This window comes from Pleurodeles waltl, chromosome 8, assembly GCF_031143425.1.
Source record: "Pleurodeles waltl isolate 20211129_DDA chromosome 8, aPleWal1.hap1.20221129, whole genome shotgun sequence".
NCBI classification, from domain to species: Eukaryota; Metazoa; Chordata; class Amphibia; order Caudata; family Salamandridae; genus Pleurodeles; species Pleurodeles waltl.
The window spans coordinates 68,319,809-68,336,484 of record NC_090447.1 but is presented as its reverse complement, the minus strand read 5'-3'; the positions used below and the strand labels follow the sequence as shown (position 1 = coordinate 68,336,484).

Sequence of the window (16,676 nt, the reverse complement as noted above, 5' to 3'; positions counted from 1 at the left end):
AGAGCAGCGCTATATGTACATGGTTAAATATATATATATTTGTCCAGTTGAAGGCGTTTGCCGAAACGTGTAGACATTTGGTCAGGACAGCGTGATAGTGAATTTGTTTTGAATATACCATTATGGATTTTTCTACAATAAACTGCTGACGGAGGATCTTTATTTGAGACTTTCTTGGATTTTTTCTCCCAGCCGAATGCGATTCCCGGGACATTGTGCAGACATCCGGTGACTTCCTTTTCATTAGGTTTGACCTTTATATATATATATATATATATATATATATATATATATATATATATATAAATATATTGAAATGGGCTTTCTGTAGGGTCACCCCCAAACTTTTTACCTTCCTTCCTCGTCCTCTTTTTTTTACCTCATTTTTTGCTGGCTTATTTAATTTACTTGTAAGTCCCTAGTCAAGTGCACTACATGTGCCCAGGGCCTGTAAATTAAATGCTACTAGTGGGCTGCAGCACTGGTTGTGCCACCCACATAAGTAGCCCACTAACCATGTCTCAGGCCTGCCATTGCAAGTCCTGTGTGTGCAGTTTCACTGCCACTTCTACTTGGCATTTAAAAGTACTTGCCAAGCCTAAAACTCCCCTTTTTCTACATATAAGTCATCCTTAAAGTAGGCCCTAGGTAACCCAGAGGGCAGGGTGCTGTGTAGATACAAGGCAGGATATGTACCTGTGTAGTTTACATGTCCTGGCAGTATAAAACTCCTAAATTAGTTTTTCACTGCTGTGAGGACTGCTCCTTTCATAGGCTAACATTAGGGCTTCCCTCATATACTGTTTGAGTGGTAGCCTCTGATCTGAAAGGAGTAACAAGGTAATATTTAGTATGACCAGAATGGTAATACAAAATCCTGCTGACTGGTGAAGTTGGATTTAATATTACTATTTTAGAAATCCCACTTTTAGAAATTGAGCATTTCTCTGCACTTAAATCCTTCTGTGCCTTACAATCCACGTCTGGCTAGGTTTAGTTGACAGCTTCCTTGTGCATTCACTCAGACAACCCCCAAATACAGGATGCTCAGTCACCCTTGCACACATCTGCATACTGAATGGATTTTCCTGGACTGGCAGGGTGGAGGGCCTGACACTTACATGTCAAAGGATAGTGGCCTGCCCTCACTCAAAGGACTGCCACCCCCCCTACTGGGACCCTGACAGACATGATGGAACTGAAAGGGGACCTGGTGCTCTTCTAAGCCACTCTATGAAGTCTCCCCCACTTCAAAGGCACATTTGGGTATTTAAACAGGGCCTCTGACCCTACCAACTCAGACACTTCTGGACAAGATACCACTGGTGAAGAAACTCTGAACCAGGACCTGCAACCTGCCAAGAAGAACTGCCTGGCTGCCCAAAGGTCTCACCTGGACTGCTTTTATAAGAAAGACTGCTGCCTTGCTGTTGCCCTACTGCCTTGCTGCCCTCTGGCTCTGCTGAGAAGTGCTCTTCAAGGGCTTGGATTGAGCTGGCTTCCTGTTTTCTGAAGTCTGACGGCCAAAAAGACTTCATCTCTGCAAAGAACTCCTTGTGCTGCGAAAAGTGATGCACAGCCTGCAAGAAACAACACACAGCCTGCATTGCAGTGAAAAAATCACTGCACGCCGAACCGGATCGATGCAGCCCGCTCCTCTAATAGGAGATGACGCAGTGACCGGAACTGTGACGCATGGCCCACTGGATCGATGCATAGACAAGCTGGAACGACATAGCCCAACTTCCTGAGAGGAATCGACGCAGTACCTGCCATGCAACAGAAATTTCCACACATTACCCACCGGATCGACCCAGCTCCTGTGACTTTGTCCTGCATGCCCAGGACTTCTCTGCATTGTCCCCGGGGCATCTGAAAACCCTCCAACCTGGAGAGTATCCAAGTCAGTGCGCCGGAAATTGATGCAAAGCCTTCCCTGAATGGAAAATTATAGACGCATCGTCCGTGAGCGCCCGGAGAAACCGACGTACACCTCCCTGTTTTCCACACATCTCCTCCTCTGCGGTCTCTTGTGGAGAATTTGAACGCAGACCAGGTACTTTGTGCTTGCAAGAGGCACTTGTTACTTTTTAAGGACTAAGGACTCTTTTAATCACTTTTTAACGTGCACTTATTGAATATTGATTGCTTTGACCTGCATTTAACCAGATAAATATTATATGTGTTTCTACACACTATGGGGTGTATTTTGGTGGTGTTATACTGTTTTATTGCATGGTTTATTGCACAAATACTTTACACATTGCCTTCCAAGTTAATCCTGACTGCTCAGTGCCAAGCTACCAGAGGGTGGGTACAGGATAATTTGGATTGTGTGTGACCTACCCTGACTAGAGAGAGGGTCCTTGCTTGGACAGGTGGTAACCTGACTGGCAACCACAGACCCCATTTCTAACAGATGGTCTACCCATGGATAGTAGCAACCAAACAACATTGCTATGATAAGCAAATGATGCAAGTGTGAGTGTGTAAGGGGTAGGCATCAGTGTGTGAGTTAGAAATCATTGGGATGGGCGAGTGCAATAAGAACAACTTTCGACCAATGCATGTCCTATGACAGAACAACTGTATGTTAATGGCTGTATATGAATTCACATCCAGATTGTCACGTACACTGTTCAACAATGTTTGTAGATAGCTGCTGTGATTCCATGGCCAACCTGACAGCTACCTGTCCATGGGGAAATCATCTAGTCACACATGTTGCCAACCACTGCTAGCAAAGACAAAGTCATGTGCCTAACATTACCTGAGCAGACATGGTAATTCCTACACAGTAAATCATGATGGAGACTTATATGTAGCAAACAAAAACTTTAAAAAAAAAACTTAAATATATCTAACTAACACTACCTAACCTATAAAACCTAGCTATCCTAATCTAAACTCCACTACCTTATACAACTACCATAACTTAACCTACCTTACTCTATACATTTAACACCACATGATAAACATCAGCCCCCCAAACTCCTTAAAACACATCTTCAGACAAAGACAAAAGAAATTACATCTATACATCAACTAACTACTGTAGGAAAGTGGCCTCTTTCTAGCTTGGTTACCCCCACTTTTGGACTGTTTGTCAGTGTGTTTGATTGTGTGTACTGGGATCCTGCTAATCAGGACCCCAGTAGTTATGCTTGCTCCCTTAAATTATGGTTATTGCATACTGATAACCCAGTATTTCACCCATAATTGGCATACTGGTGCCCCTTTATAAGTACTTAGTATATGGTACCTAGGTACCCAGGGCATTGGGGTTCTATCGGATCCCTATGGGCTGCAGCATATTAGCAGAAAAAAGTTATTTGCAATATCTTAGACCTCCAGTAATATGACAGAAGGAGAAGATGGCATGTCATCCATAACAAATATTGTTAGGAAATGAGTCTTTGGTTGGCAGTCAGGTTACCCCCTGTCCAAGCAAGGACCCTTACTCTAGTCAGGGTAAAGGAGAATCACCCTCAGTTAACCCCCGCTCACCCCCTTGGTAACTTGTCATGAGCAGGCAGGCTTAACTTCAGAAGCAATGTGTAATGTATTTGTACCAACACCCGCAATTACTCAATGAAAGCACTACAAAATGACACCAGTTTAGAAAAATAGATAATATTAATCTAAACAAAACAAGACCAAAATGACACAAATCCAACATACACAAGTCAAGTTATGAATTTAAAAAGCAAAAGAGTCTTAAATCCTTTAGAAAACAGTGAAAACGTTGTTAGCATAAAAAAGTACCTGAGTAGCATCAAAATGAAGCTGCATGGGTGAGCATGCATCAAAAAAGGCCAGCAATGCATCGATTTCTCACTCGCAAGCAAGAGCAAGAGTTCCTCCCCTGGTCGGGTCGGCATGCGTCATTTCTTCTCTCCCGCAAAAAAGCGACGCGTTGATCCGGACGCGCCTCGGGACCGGGCAGGCTTTGTGTTGATTTTCTGTTCCCAGCAACGTTGTGTTGAAATCCGGTGTCCAGAAACTGCGCTGCATGGAGGTTTGTGTCATTAACCGCAGCCGCTGCGGGTGTTGCGCGTCGTTTCTCCTGCCACATTCCGTCAATCCCTTAGCCGCAATGCAGGTGGAGCATTGATTTGAGCAGTGAGGCCGGCGGCGCATGGTTTTTCAGCCACAAAGCGGGTGGTGCATCAAAAGTTTCCCTGCACAGCTGTCTTTGCGCAGATTTCTGTCCTTTTCCACCAGCTGCACCTTTCAAGGGCCCAGAGACAGGCTAGGGCACCACTCGGCAGGTAGGACTCTCAGCAGAAAGCCCAAGTGCTGGCAGAGAGAAGTCTTTGCTGTCTCTGAGACTTCAACAACAGAAAGCAAGCTCAGTTTCAAACCCTTGGAGATTCTTCACCGGCGGGAAGTCACACAAAAGTCAGTCTTTGTCCTCTCTGAGGTAGAAGCAGCTACTGCAGGCCAACCCAGCAACGCACAGTCACAGGCAAAGGGGCAGTACTCCTCCTCCAGCTTCTCCAGCTCTTCTCCTTGGCAGAGGTTCCTCTTGGTTCCAGAAGTAATCTAATTTTCAGGGGTTTGGGCCCTCTTCTTATACCCCTTTCTGTCTTTGAAGTAGGCCTACTTCAAAGGAAAGTCTTTGTTGTTTTCAAGATCGTGCCTTGCCCAGGCCAGGCCCCAAACACACACCACGGGGTTGGAGATTGCATTGTGAGAGGGCAGGCACAGCCCTTTCAGGTGTAAGTGACCACTCCTCCCCTCCCCTCAGCCCAGGTAGCCCATCAGGATATGCAGGCTACACTCTAGCTCCCTTTGTGTCACTGTCTAGAGGAGAGGTACAAACAGCCCAACTGCCAAACTGACCCAGACAGGGAGTCCACAAACAAGCAGAGCCACAGAATGGTTAAAGCAAGAAAATGCCTACTTTCTGAGAGTGGCATTTTCAAACACACCATCTAAAAACCAACTTCACTAAAAGATGTATGTTTAAATTGTGAGTTCAGAGACTCCAAACTCCACATGTCTATCTGCTCCTAAAGAGAATCTGAGCTTTAATCATATTTAAAGGCAGCCCCCATGTTAACCTGTGAGAGAGATAGGCCTTGCAACAGTGAAAAACGCTTTTGGCAGTATTTCTCTGTCAGGACATGTAAAAAACATAAGTACATGTTCCACCTTTAACATACACTGCACCCTGCCCATGGGGCTACCTAGGGCCTACCTAAGGGGTGCCTTACATATATAAAAAAGGGAAGGTTTAGACCTGGCAAGTGGGTACACTTGGCAAGTCAAATTGGCAGTTTAAAACTGCACTCACAGAAACTCCTGTGGCAGGTCTGAGTCACGTTTAAAGGGTTACTAATGTGGGTGGCACAAGCAGTGCTGCAGGCCCACTAGTAGCATTTGATTAACAGGCCCTGGGCAACTCAAATGCACTTTACTAGGGACTTAGTGGTAAATCAAATATGCCAATCATGGATAGCCAATGTACACATACAATTTATACAGGGAACACTACACTTTAGCACTTGTGGTAAAAGTGTCCACGGCAAACAAAACAGCAGAAACAGAGTACAGCACACAGAAAGAACATGAGAAGTAGAAACAAAAAGTTAGGGGAGACCTTGCCAATGATACCAAGTTTAACAAATATAACAAATAAAGATGGCTACCAGAAGGGTGAAAACAGGGGAGCAAAGCACCAAGTGGTAATGATCCATTTCACATTGACAGAGAAGACCATGACAATTGAAAACTTGGCAGACACATGGCCAAACAATATAAGGCAAATGACACGTCTACTTGTTCTTTGTAACATTTAGATATTTTAGACATAAACTGTGTAGATCGGAAGGTTGTTAAATGTTTGGGTGAAAAATTAGGACTATGGAACAGACAATGCCCTGCCACATGTCTTCTATAGACACACTTTCCTGTATGTCACTGTAGAAGTGAGCTGTCTATGGTGACACTTTGGTGTGACCCAGCATTGTCTGTAATGTATGTTCTAATTGTTACAGCCCACGAATTGCCACTTGGTATTCAAGTCTCTTTTAATAGCACCAGCCTTGGCCAAGAATAAAAAATACTTCCACTAGGTCCACACAATCATGTAACAGGTACTTTTAAGTTGCTACTTTATTTGATTTCACTTGTAATTGAAAAAGGTTTAGAAGTCCATTTTAATATCTGATGTCTCTGGGATTTACAGGAACATAGAACTCAGCAGTGGTAATTAATTATTTTTTTGGAAGCTTGAGAGAGGAAACTGCAGCAATGAATGCCTCAATTCTCATACAATTTGTCAAAACGACATTTCTTTCATGCTTGTTTGATAAGTCTTTAGCATGAGCCTGATACACGCTAAGCCCATTATTCCCTTGTCTCCCCAAGTCGAGTCTGGACTTGTTGTCATTGTCTGGATTTCTGCTTGTAGGACTCAATTACACACATTAACCACCATTATACATTTTCCTTTACAGGGAGATACCAGACAAGAATTTATGATACTGGCCAGTATCTCCTAGAGATGTGGATTCGCTGCTGGCGTGGGGGCGACGCTCCTCCGCCCTTATGGAGGAGCCGCCTCTTGATATTAATACCACACCCCCAAGTAGTCCCAAAATGCAGGGTCAAGCCATAGTGACTGAGTTATCCCTGCATGTCCAGCCTACACCCTAAATGCAAACAGAAATTCAAACCATCTCTTATTGGAATGCAGGGTGCGAAGAGGTGTCATACGACCATCTTATTTTGCACCATAGGGAATTAATTTTATGACCAAATGCTGAGTGGTGCTAAAACTACCCTTGAGAGTTATTTTTTTCCCTGTCAGAACTCCTGAGGAAACACATATATTCATTTAAACATACCTTTCTTTCATTAAGAGTACACATATCCAGTGACCTGCATTGAAAATTAGTAAGGACGTGGTTCACAGGACCTCTATACCCATCCTGTAATTTTCCCCGGGCAATGCGAGGGTCGCCTCTGCTGGCCCATCTTCATTTAAGACCCTAGAGCCTGGAAGTTTGGCAAGCTTCTAGTCATGTCAACAGGCCACAGCCTGCTTTACCAGAGAGCAGGAAAGGATGTAAAGCAGATATTGCAGGCAGGTGGCTTGTTGCCGACAGTCTGCTCACACTATGTTATGTTATGTTAAGTTGCTTATATAGCGCATGGCTACCCGAAGTCCTCCCAACGCTAAGGGACAAATCTCGTTAACTATAATTGTAAAACAAAAGGTCATAGAACAACCAGGTTTTGAGTGCTTTCGGAAATTAAGTTCATTACTGGTTAGCCGAAGGCTGCGGGGGAGGGAGTTCCACAGTTTGGCTCCGAGATATGCCATCGTAGTACCTCCCCATCTAGATTTTTTAACTCTGGGTATAATTGCCAGCGCTGCTGATGCAGACATGAGATCTCTGATGGGTATATAAAAAGATGCTAGGGACTTTAAAAGAGGGGGACCTCTATTATGTAGTGACCTATGGATACAGCACAGAGTTTTAAACTCTATGCGCTGTTTTACTGGAAGCCAGTGAAGTGAGGAAAGGGCAGTTTTAACAGAAGCATGCCTAGGTATTTCTAAGATAAGGCGGGCGGTGGCATTTTGAACTACTTGTAATTTCCTTTTAACATATTTGAGGGAGCCAAGGAATAATCCATTGCCATAATCCAATCGAGAAATAATGAGAGCCTGGATGATGAGTCTTTTTGCCAAGAACGGGAGAATTGAAAAAACCTAACATAAAAGACTCATTAATCCAAAGCAAGTAGCAGAGATTGTATTGGCTAGATGTTCCAAAGTAGGTTGGGGATCTAGCCAGACTCCTAAACTTGTAATATGATTCCTAGGAGGAGCGAGCCCCCCCAAGGAACTGGGCAGCATGGGGTTTGTGCCCAGGCGTGGACAATGTCCCAGTATCTTTACTTCTGTTTTGCCTCCATTTAATTGGAGCATGCTTTTAGTCATCTATCTTGACACTACCTGTAGACAAAGAGACAATGAGAGTCCATCAGAACCTGAGTTAGTAGAAAATGAAACCACTAGCTGGGTATCATCTGCATAAGAAACTAGTGAAAGTCAGAATGGCTCCTCTATCTTAGACAGGGGGGCCAAATAGATATTGAATAACATAGGACTGAGGGAATGGCCCTGTGGCACACCACAGCTACATTTAATCATGCTAGAAAGATAAGAGCCGTCAAGGACCTGAAATGATCTTCCCTTCAGAAATGAAGAGAGCTGACTTAGTGCTCCTCCCTCGATTCCAATTTCCTTCAACCTCTGACACAGCTGTATCGAAGGCAACACTAAGATCAAAGAGTACAATTGCCATCATGCGCCCCTGATCCATACGATTCCTGGTCTAAACCCCATCTGGTAGGATGAAGGATGTTGTTATCCTCGAGAAATGTCGAGAGTTGAGCATTAATGTGTTTGTCTAATATTTTAGAGGCCAATGGTAATAGCGATATAGGTCTATAATTTTTTAGCACTGTTGCATCCAGGTTAGGTTTATTCAGCAGGGGTTTGACTATCGTATGTTTCCACTGATCAGGAACAGTGCTCCTACATAATGAGAAATTCAACTATTCAGTCTTAACAGGAACGATGATTGGAGCTCCAAGAGCCAGTACCGAGCCAATCGTTGGTGTTAAGTTTATGCCAGCGCCTAAAAGTTGAACTATTGACTGAGGTGGTTTGCATATGGTAGGAATGGCTAAATTTAAAGAGATTAAAAAATGATCTGAACAGGCCAAAGGGAGAGGAGGCATGGAGACTAGGCCTGCTATATTACTAAAAATGAAGTCAATGGTATGTCCTTTATCATGAGCGGGCCTCTAACCAATTTGCCAAGTTCCAGTGCCTCCATATCAGCAAGGAGGCATTTAGCCGCCTGGTTATCTAGGTTGTCTACATGAATGTTAAAATCACCTAAAATAGTAAAATTGGGTCTTTTACATATTACTTCGCCAAGCTGATCCAAAAAAGAGTGTAAAAAGTTATTCAAGGGGCCAGGAGGCCGGTATACTAAGACTCCTGAAAATGTAAATTGGGGATTTAGTGACATTGAAAAAACATACTTTCAATGTCGGTTAGCTGAAGAAGCCGGGATGTAAGCTTAATAGATTCCTTGTAAATAATAGCAATTCCACCCCCTTTTGAGGTGGTTCTGTCCAGCCTCATTATTAAATATCCTTGGGTAGTGCCAAGTTGATATCAGGCAAAGACCCCTCATGCAGCCATGTCTCAGTTAAAAACAAGGCTGTAGGAGAGACATCACTTAGGGGAAGATTAATGTTGAGTTTATGAGCCGACAGAGAATGGCAGTTAGCCAGCAAAAAGATGCTGTGTGCATCTACCTCGAATGATGGGCCCACCATCACTCCAAGTTGTGGGGACCACTGGCAGGAGGAGCAAGACCACTTATTGTTACTAGGATCTAAGCAGGACTGGCATAATTCAGAGGGAGGCAGCCTAAGCAAATGGGGAGCCTAGGAGGAATAAGAGGGCCCCTTTCTCCTGACAGGACTAAGGGGTCTGGCCCCTGGGCCCGTCCTGGTGTGGATGGGTGCAGTCGGGCTTGCCTTGGGCGCAGCCGCTGCGTGACTGCAACATCGCGCTCTTTATGTGGACCTGATTATAGAAAGGGTGGCAGCTGGACCGCTAACCTTTCAAGATGGCGGCTGGCAAACGTGCTCAGAGCAACGATAAAAAATGGCGGCCGCAACAAGGACCAGCAACCAAAGACAGGGTCGAAAATGGAGGGAAAGATGGAAAGGAGGTAAGGGAGGGGGGCAGCCCCAGTAAAAACAAAAGCAGAAGGCAGAACTTGTTCTGCTGACCGGGCCACTGAACACGGGCACGAAGGTCAGCAAGCCAAACCCCTAGATAGTAGTTCTACGATTAAGTATTTCTTAAAAACAGATAAAAATCATAAAAATTAGTAAGAGCGTAAATAAATGTTGAAGCTGTGTAACTCAATTTACCAACCTAGTTACAAAGATGTCCTCTGATCAATTGTGCATACTTGAACAACTTGGCCACCTCCTCTTTCAAGCAAAGAGCTTTACCTCAGCTGGCACAACCTGACGTGCGGGTGTGCCACTGGGAGGCACCACCCAGAAGAACGAATGGGGGGCCCAATCATTCATGTACGCAAGAGATCTAATAACAAGCAAACATTATAAGACTCAAAGATTTTTTTTAATTACTCTTTGAAAATGTAGACATCATATGACTGGTGGAATGTTTTACTAATGAAAAATTGTCCGGAGCAGGGAGGTTGTGTTGAGAGCAATCCAAACTCCAATTTAATTATAACAAAGTACATGAAAAAGAAGAAACAAACAGTGGACTGCACTACTTATTATATGAGCTAATGCCATAAGTACAAGACTCATGATCTCCAGAGGGATAGGTTAATTGTTCGCTATGGATGATGCTGCAAAGGTACCTTTGAGACAATCACACATATTTCGGGAGTATGAACCAAAAGAATATGACCCTTGAGTTCCTCAATAACAAAGACAAATTATGTGTGCAACTAAGATATAGAGAACCTTCTTTATGCAACAACCAAGGTGAAATGAGAAAACCAGATACAGTACTCACCAAATATATTGCAGCAGTGGTAATTGATGTTTCAATGCAGGAGTCCCTTGAACAAAACATGAAAACAAAGTTACTGCTAGTAGTAGTAGTAAAACTTTAGTTCAGTTGTAGGCCGTAAAAGTATAAACATAAAAATAAGATGAAAAGACAGATTTCACATCTTCTTCATCAATGAAAACATTGGTTCTGACCATAGATTACATGAGTTAGAAAGCATGTGTTTAAAGTGTCAAAGATCACACATAACATAAGTAAATGTCCACTTGATGTGATAAGCGACAGCACAGTTCTAGCAATCACAGCTCATGATCCAATGCAACACACTTGGGTTGGGATGACTTTTCAAAGTTGAAAGCCCTTATGCACAAGGATAGTAATGTTGAACAATGTGGGAAACCTTTCATGATTTAGAATACACAAGTCAAGAGCATAATGGTTAAGTCACAAACAACAAGGGCTGAAAGTCTACATTAGAAGAATAGGAAGAGGAAAAGCAAACAGGAGGACAAAAAACCTCTTTTTGGGTCAGTCATGTGCACCTAATAATGCTTTTTAAAATATCCTAGTCACCGTTGCCTCCCTTAAAGTGGTAACATTGCTATGTCTAGGACAACTAACTGGCCAAAGAGTCTGGAGTCTAGCTTCTAAAGAGCAGCCAGAGGTTTCCCAGTGATGCTTGTTAGCAAGTTGTTTAAAAGGTGGCAGTCCAGGGTATCACATCAAGGGAAGGTTGTGGATTAATACGCAGAGGGGTATGATTCTAGCCACATAATTTCCTAAAGAGTGGCCAAGGCAATTTAGACATAAGTCAATAATGCCTTCATCCATATGATCCACATCCTGCCCAGGAACTTTGCAACTGTACAGACAAATATGAGTCTAGGGTCTGATTTTAATATTCTATGCCACATCATGGCAGCGTGTGCTCAATAGCCTGCATACAGCTTAATCTCTGTTGATCACAAGCAGACATAAGCTGCAGAGGCAAATAGAATATCTTTCACAGTTTCATTAGAGGTTTCACAGACTGGACAGAGTGTCACACTTTGCTGTGATACAGACCATTTGGCAATGCATGACTTGAGCTGTAGAGAACCTAACCTAAACTGGATGATTGGTTTCCTGTCCATGGGATCTGTTATGAGAACTAAGTATGGCTCATAGATACTGATGGATTTAAAGATGGGAAACACCGTAGTTAATGTCCCCCTTGTGATATATTGCTTACTGTTCTAGGCAACCCAAATCCAATAAGACTTCTTTAGCCATTCTTTAGATGGAATAAGGTCGGGACACCAGGAATTCCAAGCCTACTGCAGGCCCACAGCAGACAAAGTTCTTTTGACGTAGCCAAACCAGGCTACTTTTTGCACTTTGTCCAACTCAACTACTTCTTAAAACACCTAAGTGTAAGATGTAAGCTCTGGTGTGGTGAGAAGTCTCCTCCCAAACAAGAGCAGTTGCAGCCTGGCTTTATCTTGTATTTGCTTGCAGACCATGTCTAGTCTTAGGGTATGTAAGGTAGTGCTAGCCGCAGAAGTACTAATTTCCTGAGGTGCTTGTTCTCTGTCCTTGTTACTTCTATTGTGTTGGAAGGCCCTCACAGTTTGGCTCCATAGAGTGCCACCTCCACCACCTTCGCATTGTATATCGGGAGGGCAGGTCTAACCGGTTTACATCAGGATGAATCATGTTCACTCAATAAGACGTCTACAACTTGACAATGTTTCATGCTCATCTTACCTATATGCAGTTTCCAGGACATATTGCCTGTCAGTTTGATGCCCAAATAATTGAATGCCTCCACCCTCTGGAGTTCTATCCTCCCATATAAATCTTTCCTGTGGTCTGTGAGTTGCCCTGTTCCCCCCCATTGAATTTTGGCAAAATTGTTCTCATGAACAGTGCTTTAAATGTGCCGGTACTAAGTACCAGCACGTTTTTATTTTACCTGCACTTCTCCAGAAAAACGTGATACTTTTAATTGGAGAGTACCGGCACTTCTCATAAACAAGCAGGTACTCTGGCACAGAGTACCTGCACTTCTATTTTTCCATTTCAAGCACTGCTCATCGAGGTCAGCAGCCAGGGCCAACATCTCCTGTGGCATTCCCAGCTCGCACAAAACATTCCAGGGCTTCTACTGTGGAGCAAAGTCAAATGCTGATTTATTTGCTAGTATAATACCTGACTCAGGAAACCAGAACTTTTAAATGTCAAGTTTTCACTGTAGCTTGTCAGCACATGTGGCCACAGGGCAAAGCTTTTACCCTGACAAATGTAGTCATTGTTTTTGAATGTCATTGGTTTTGAGGTCAAATGTCTGCCTCACTACATGATAGACACTTTGAAAGTGTGTCAAGAAATATTTTTATGGGCAACTAGTTGACTAGCCGAGTATATCTGGTGTTTGTTATATAATATGTTTGGAATAGTTAATGGACATGATAATGTGTGCATATTTTGGTTAGAATATAAATGTTCCATGAGTATTCCGATTTGATTAGGCATGAAAAGGATACTATGGGTTGAGTGGAACTATAACATGTGAACTCAGGGGTTTAATTAGATAATGGCAGTAGGTAACTGTTGGTTTCACTTTGAAACATTTATTAGTAATCACTGCATGCTGAGTAATAAGAATTAGCAAATTGATTACAGCTTTCAAAATGTCCCTGTTATTGATTCATTTTCAAATTTAGATCATACTGTGCACAACATAATATTACAGCAAATCTAGAAATGTCCTAAGTATTAAGCAATGTTAAATTGCTTTGAAATTACATGGGAGTAGTTATTTGCCTATTTGATATGTGTTACATGTTCTGTAAGGTGAACTTAGTTTTGTAGTTCTAAGGAAACTATCACTGTGGTTTTGGAAGCAAGGCAAGGCAGCAATAGTAACCGAGAATTGGCCACCATGTGGTGGTACAAATAGCAAAAAGCCTCATCATCTAATTAGTGACACCCATGAATGGATGAACAAGTGTCCTATTGACCTGACATGCTATCTAGCAAAACTGCAGCTTAGAAAATGTGGTTGGCAGAACCTTTGTCAAAAGAACACCCTGTTGTGCCTGACCATAATCTGCCACTGGAAAAGTCACAAAAGGGGTAGGATAGGTGAGAGGTCTTTGGGTAACTGAGGAAATACCACTAATCTTCAATTATTTCAGTTAGCAGTGAGGATAAGTATTGATGTGAATTTTGTTATTGATCTCATTGATTCTGTTATCATTATCATTGCTTACTTGCTTTTAGCCTTCCCTTATCTCTACTAGAAAGTGTGATGTTGCTAGAACACATTCAGAAATGCTGGTATCATTATGGGCAACAACTCTTTAAACTGACATGTTTTTTTGTTCACGTTAGTTGGCTCAGCCTTTACAAAATGGTCTCTTCAGTGTAAAATCATTGTTTACAAAGATGCTTAATATCTACATGTGCACCATCTTAGTTCAGTCTTAGAGAAACTTTACTGTCTCCAAACCATTTTGATTTTGAAAATATGATTATAATCAGAGGTAAAATAGTATATGAAAAATAGAATTTGACCATTGATTAGAAGACGTATTTGTGCTAGAATTATTGCCAAGGTCATGGCAGATTGCTGAGCCAATTCACTCTCAAATAAAGAATTGATTTCATAAGCCGTGCAGGTGTCCTTCAATAAGAGCACATATCTTGTTTAGTCGGAAGAGCTCTGAAAAGGAATAGCTGAGACCAGCTACTCAAAGGTAGGAGGTGAAATCCATCCGAAGAAAGTCACAAGGCTGGTTTTGCCATTTAATAGTTTGGTGCTTTACCTAAGAATACCATAGCACCTAGACATAGTTTAGGATGCTGGATGCCAAAAACATGCTAAAATGTTAAAAATGTTTTCTTTGATTTTGCTGACCATTGTGTCTAACTGCTCTTGTTTTTGCATTCTGTGAGGTTATCATTCATATTTTAAGCACTAAAGCTGACTTTGAGGGAAGTATTCGTAAATGAAAGACTGTTTGGATTGCCAGTTTATCCCTAAACCTGAACTCATCTAATGGGATTAATAACAACAGGAAAACACTGCTTGTGGAGGATTGCTCAGTGGGCTAGTGTGAGGGCTGCAGTGTAAAGGGCATTCTAATTCAATGTCAGTGCATTGAACCAAATCTGTGTGCTAGAGGGTAAGACATCTGACCACTGTGGCTCTAGAAAAACCCCAGGTTTTGTATCAGCATGTGCCCTCTGGGTTTTTTGCTTCTACTAGGAAACATGAATCCATGTGTAATCAGGTAGAAGCTAAAATAACACAGAGCCAATGTACAGCAATAGACTGGATGCAAGGCATATGCACAGGGCAGCAAGGGAAAGATGGTGCTGACTGTCCTATGCTGTTGCTGAATGAACTATTGTTGAGCAATTGTTCACACTCAGAAAACAGCTGCACTGTTTTTCACAAGGCACACACAGCAGCACAGAAGAGGGCATCGATGAGGACATGTAAGTGATGGGTGGTATTGCTCTCTTTAGGTGAACAGTGCCTGGAGCTATGCAACAGTATGGGATGTTATTCCAAAAAGTGAGGGTACTGAGAAAAGTGAAAAACCTTGAAGGTGAGCTGCATGCAAGGGTGAGGGAGCTGAATTGTGACAGAAATGTTGAAAGTGGTGGAAGAAGTACATGATTCCGTGGAATAGCAGTGACAGGCTAAATGGGGAAGAGGGGATATCTTATTCCCTGTGCTACTTCTTCCGGTAGAGTTGAGGATGTGAAAAGTACAGCCTAGCAGTGTTGACTGACTTCTGTAAACTTTCACTGCACCATCATATACAGTTATTTATGTGCAAATAACAAAGTTTGAAGGTAGCCACAGCACTCCACGTGTATCGTTGCAGCAACCATGCAAACTATATGTATTAATAGTTTTCGTATATGATATGTTGAAAGTCTGTGAACTTTTTTTTGCTCAGAATTATTACAAAATAAGAATGTTTGTAGACTTATAAGGAACTTCAAGATGGTGGGACAGTGGTTAATTTGTAAGTAAAAACGTGCCGGTGCTCAAAGCTCTCCTCTTAAACACAGGGCTGCTGTAGTAAAATGTGCGAGCACAGAATACTGAGGCAGCCTAAACCTGAAGCCATCTCGGGCCTCATTAATCCATTTACAGCCGATCCCTGCCCCTTCAGTTCACTCTTGCAGCTTTCTGCTTTTTCCCTTTCTGACGCTTTTTCATTTTTCTCTTCCTCCATCTTTTTCGTGTGTCTTTTGCTCGCAGTAAATGCTTGAGGCAGAAAAATAAGCGCCGGCCCTCAAAAATAAGTGCCGGTGCTCAGCACCGGAAACAACAAGCACAAATTAGGCACAGTGGTGGGATGTTTTCCTATAGCTGGGTTAGTGTTTTCACTATGTTTATCTTGAGCACGGTTGAAAAAGAGTGTCAGGGAACGTAGGTAATCAATGTTGTGACAAAGGTGCTTTAGACACCAAAACACGTTGACAGTCTTCTTGAAAAATAAATGGTTACTGCACCAATACACGTGGAATGCTGTGGCTTATTTATTGATAGTGAGGAATCATTTGGCAAATTGTTAGCAGCGCTGGCCGCTGCGGAAGGCACCACTGACAGTTTGGACCCCAATGACAAGCGTGCCCTGACTGGAGAGAGCTGGATTCCAGCAGCTCCTTGCAAGTTTGAGTACGAAGGAGTGACGCTGTAAACAGGGAAGGCACTTAGGCCCATATTTATACTTTTTTAGCGCTGCATTTACGTCTTTTTTTGACACAAAAGCGGCGCATACTTACAAAATATAGGCCCATATTTATACTTTTTTTGCGCCGCATTTGTGCCGCTTTTTGACGCAAAAGTGGTGCAAACTTAGAAAATACAATTGTATTTTCTAAGTTTGCGCCGCTTTTGCGTAAAAAAATGACGCAAATGCAGTGCTAAAAAAAGTATAAATATGGGCCATATTGGTTGTATTATTTGAGTTTGCGCATGGTGTCTTGTCCTCGAGAAACATACTACTGTGGGAGCCGGAGCTCCGGTTACTGTGAGAGAGAAGCCATGTGTTAACAGGCAAGCAATTTT

General features: G+C 42.6%; 1 long non-coding RNA gene across 1 annotated transcript in view; it reads right to left on the bottom strand.

Annotated features, from left to right (window-relative positions):
- Window positions 1-16,676, bottom strand: part of LOC138249056 (uncharacterized) — a 174,617-nt gene that overhangs the window by 24,390 nt on the left and 133,551 nt on the right. Inside the window, exon 4 of the long non-coding RNA XR_011194690.1 lies at window positions 10,604-10,649. This is a non-coding gene — a long non-coding RNA (uncharacterized lncRNA). The remainder of the gene's footprint in view (window positions 1-10,603; window positions 10,650-16,676) is intronic.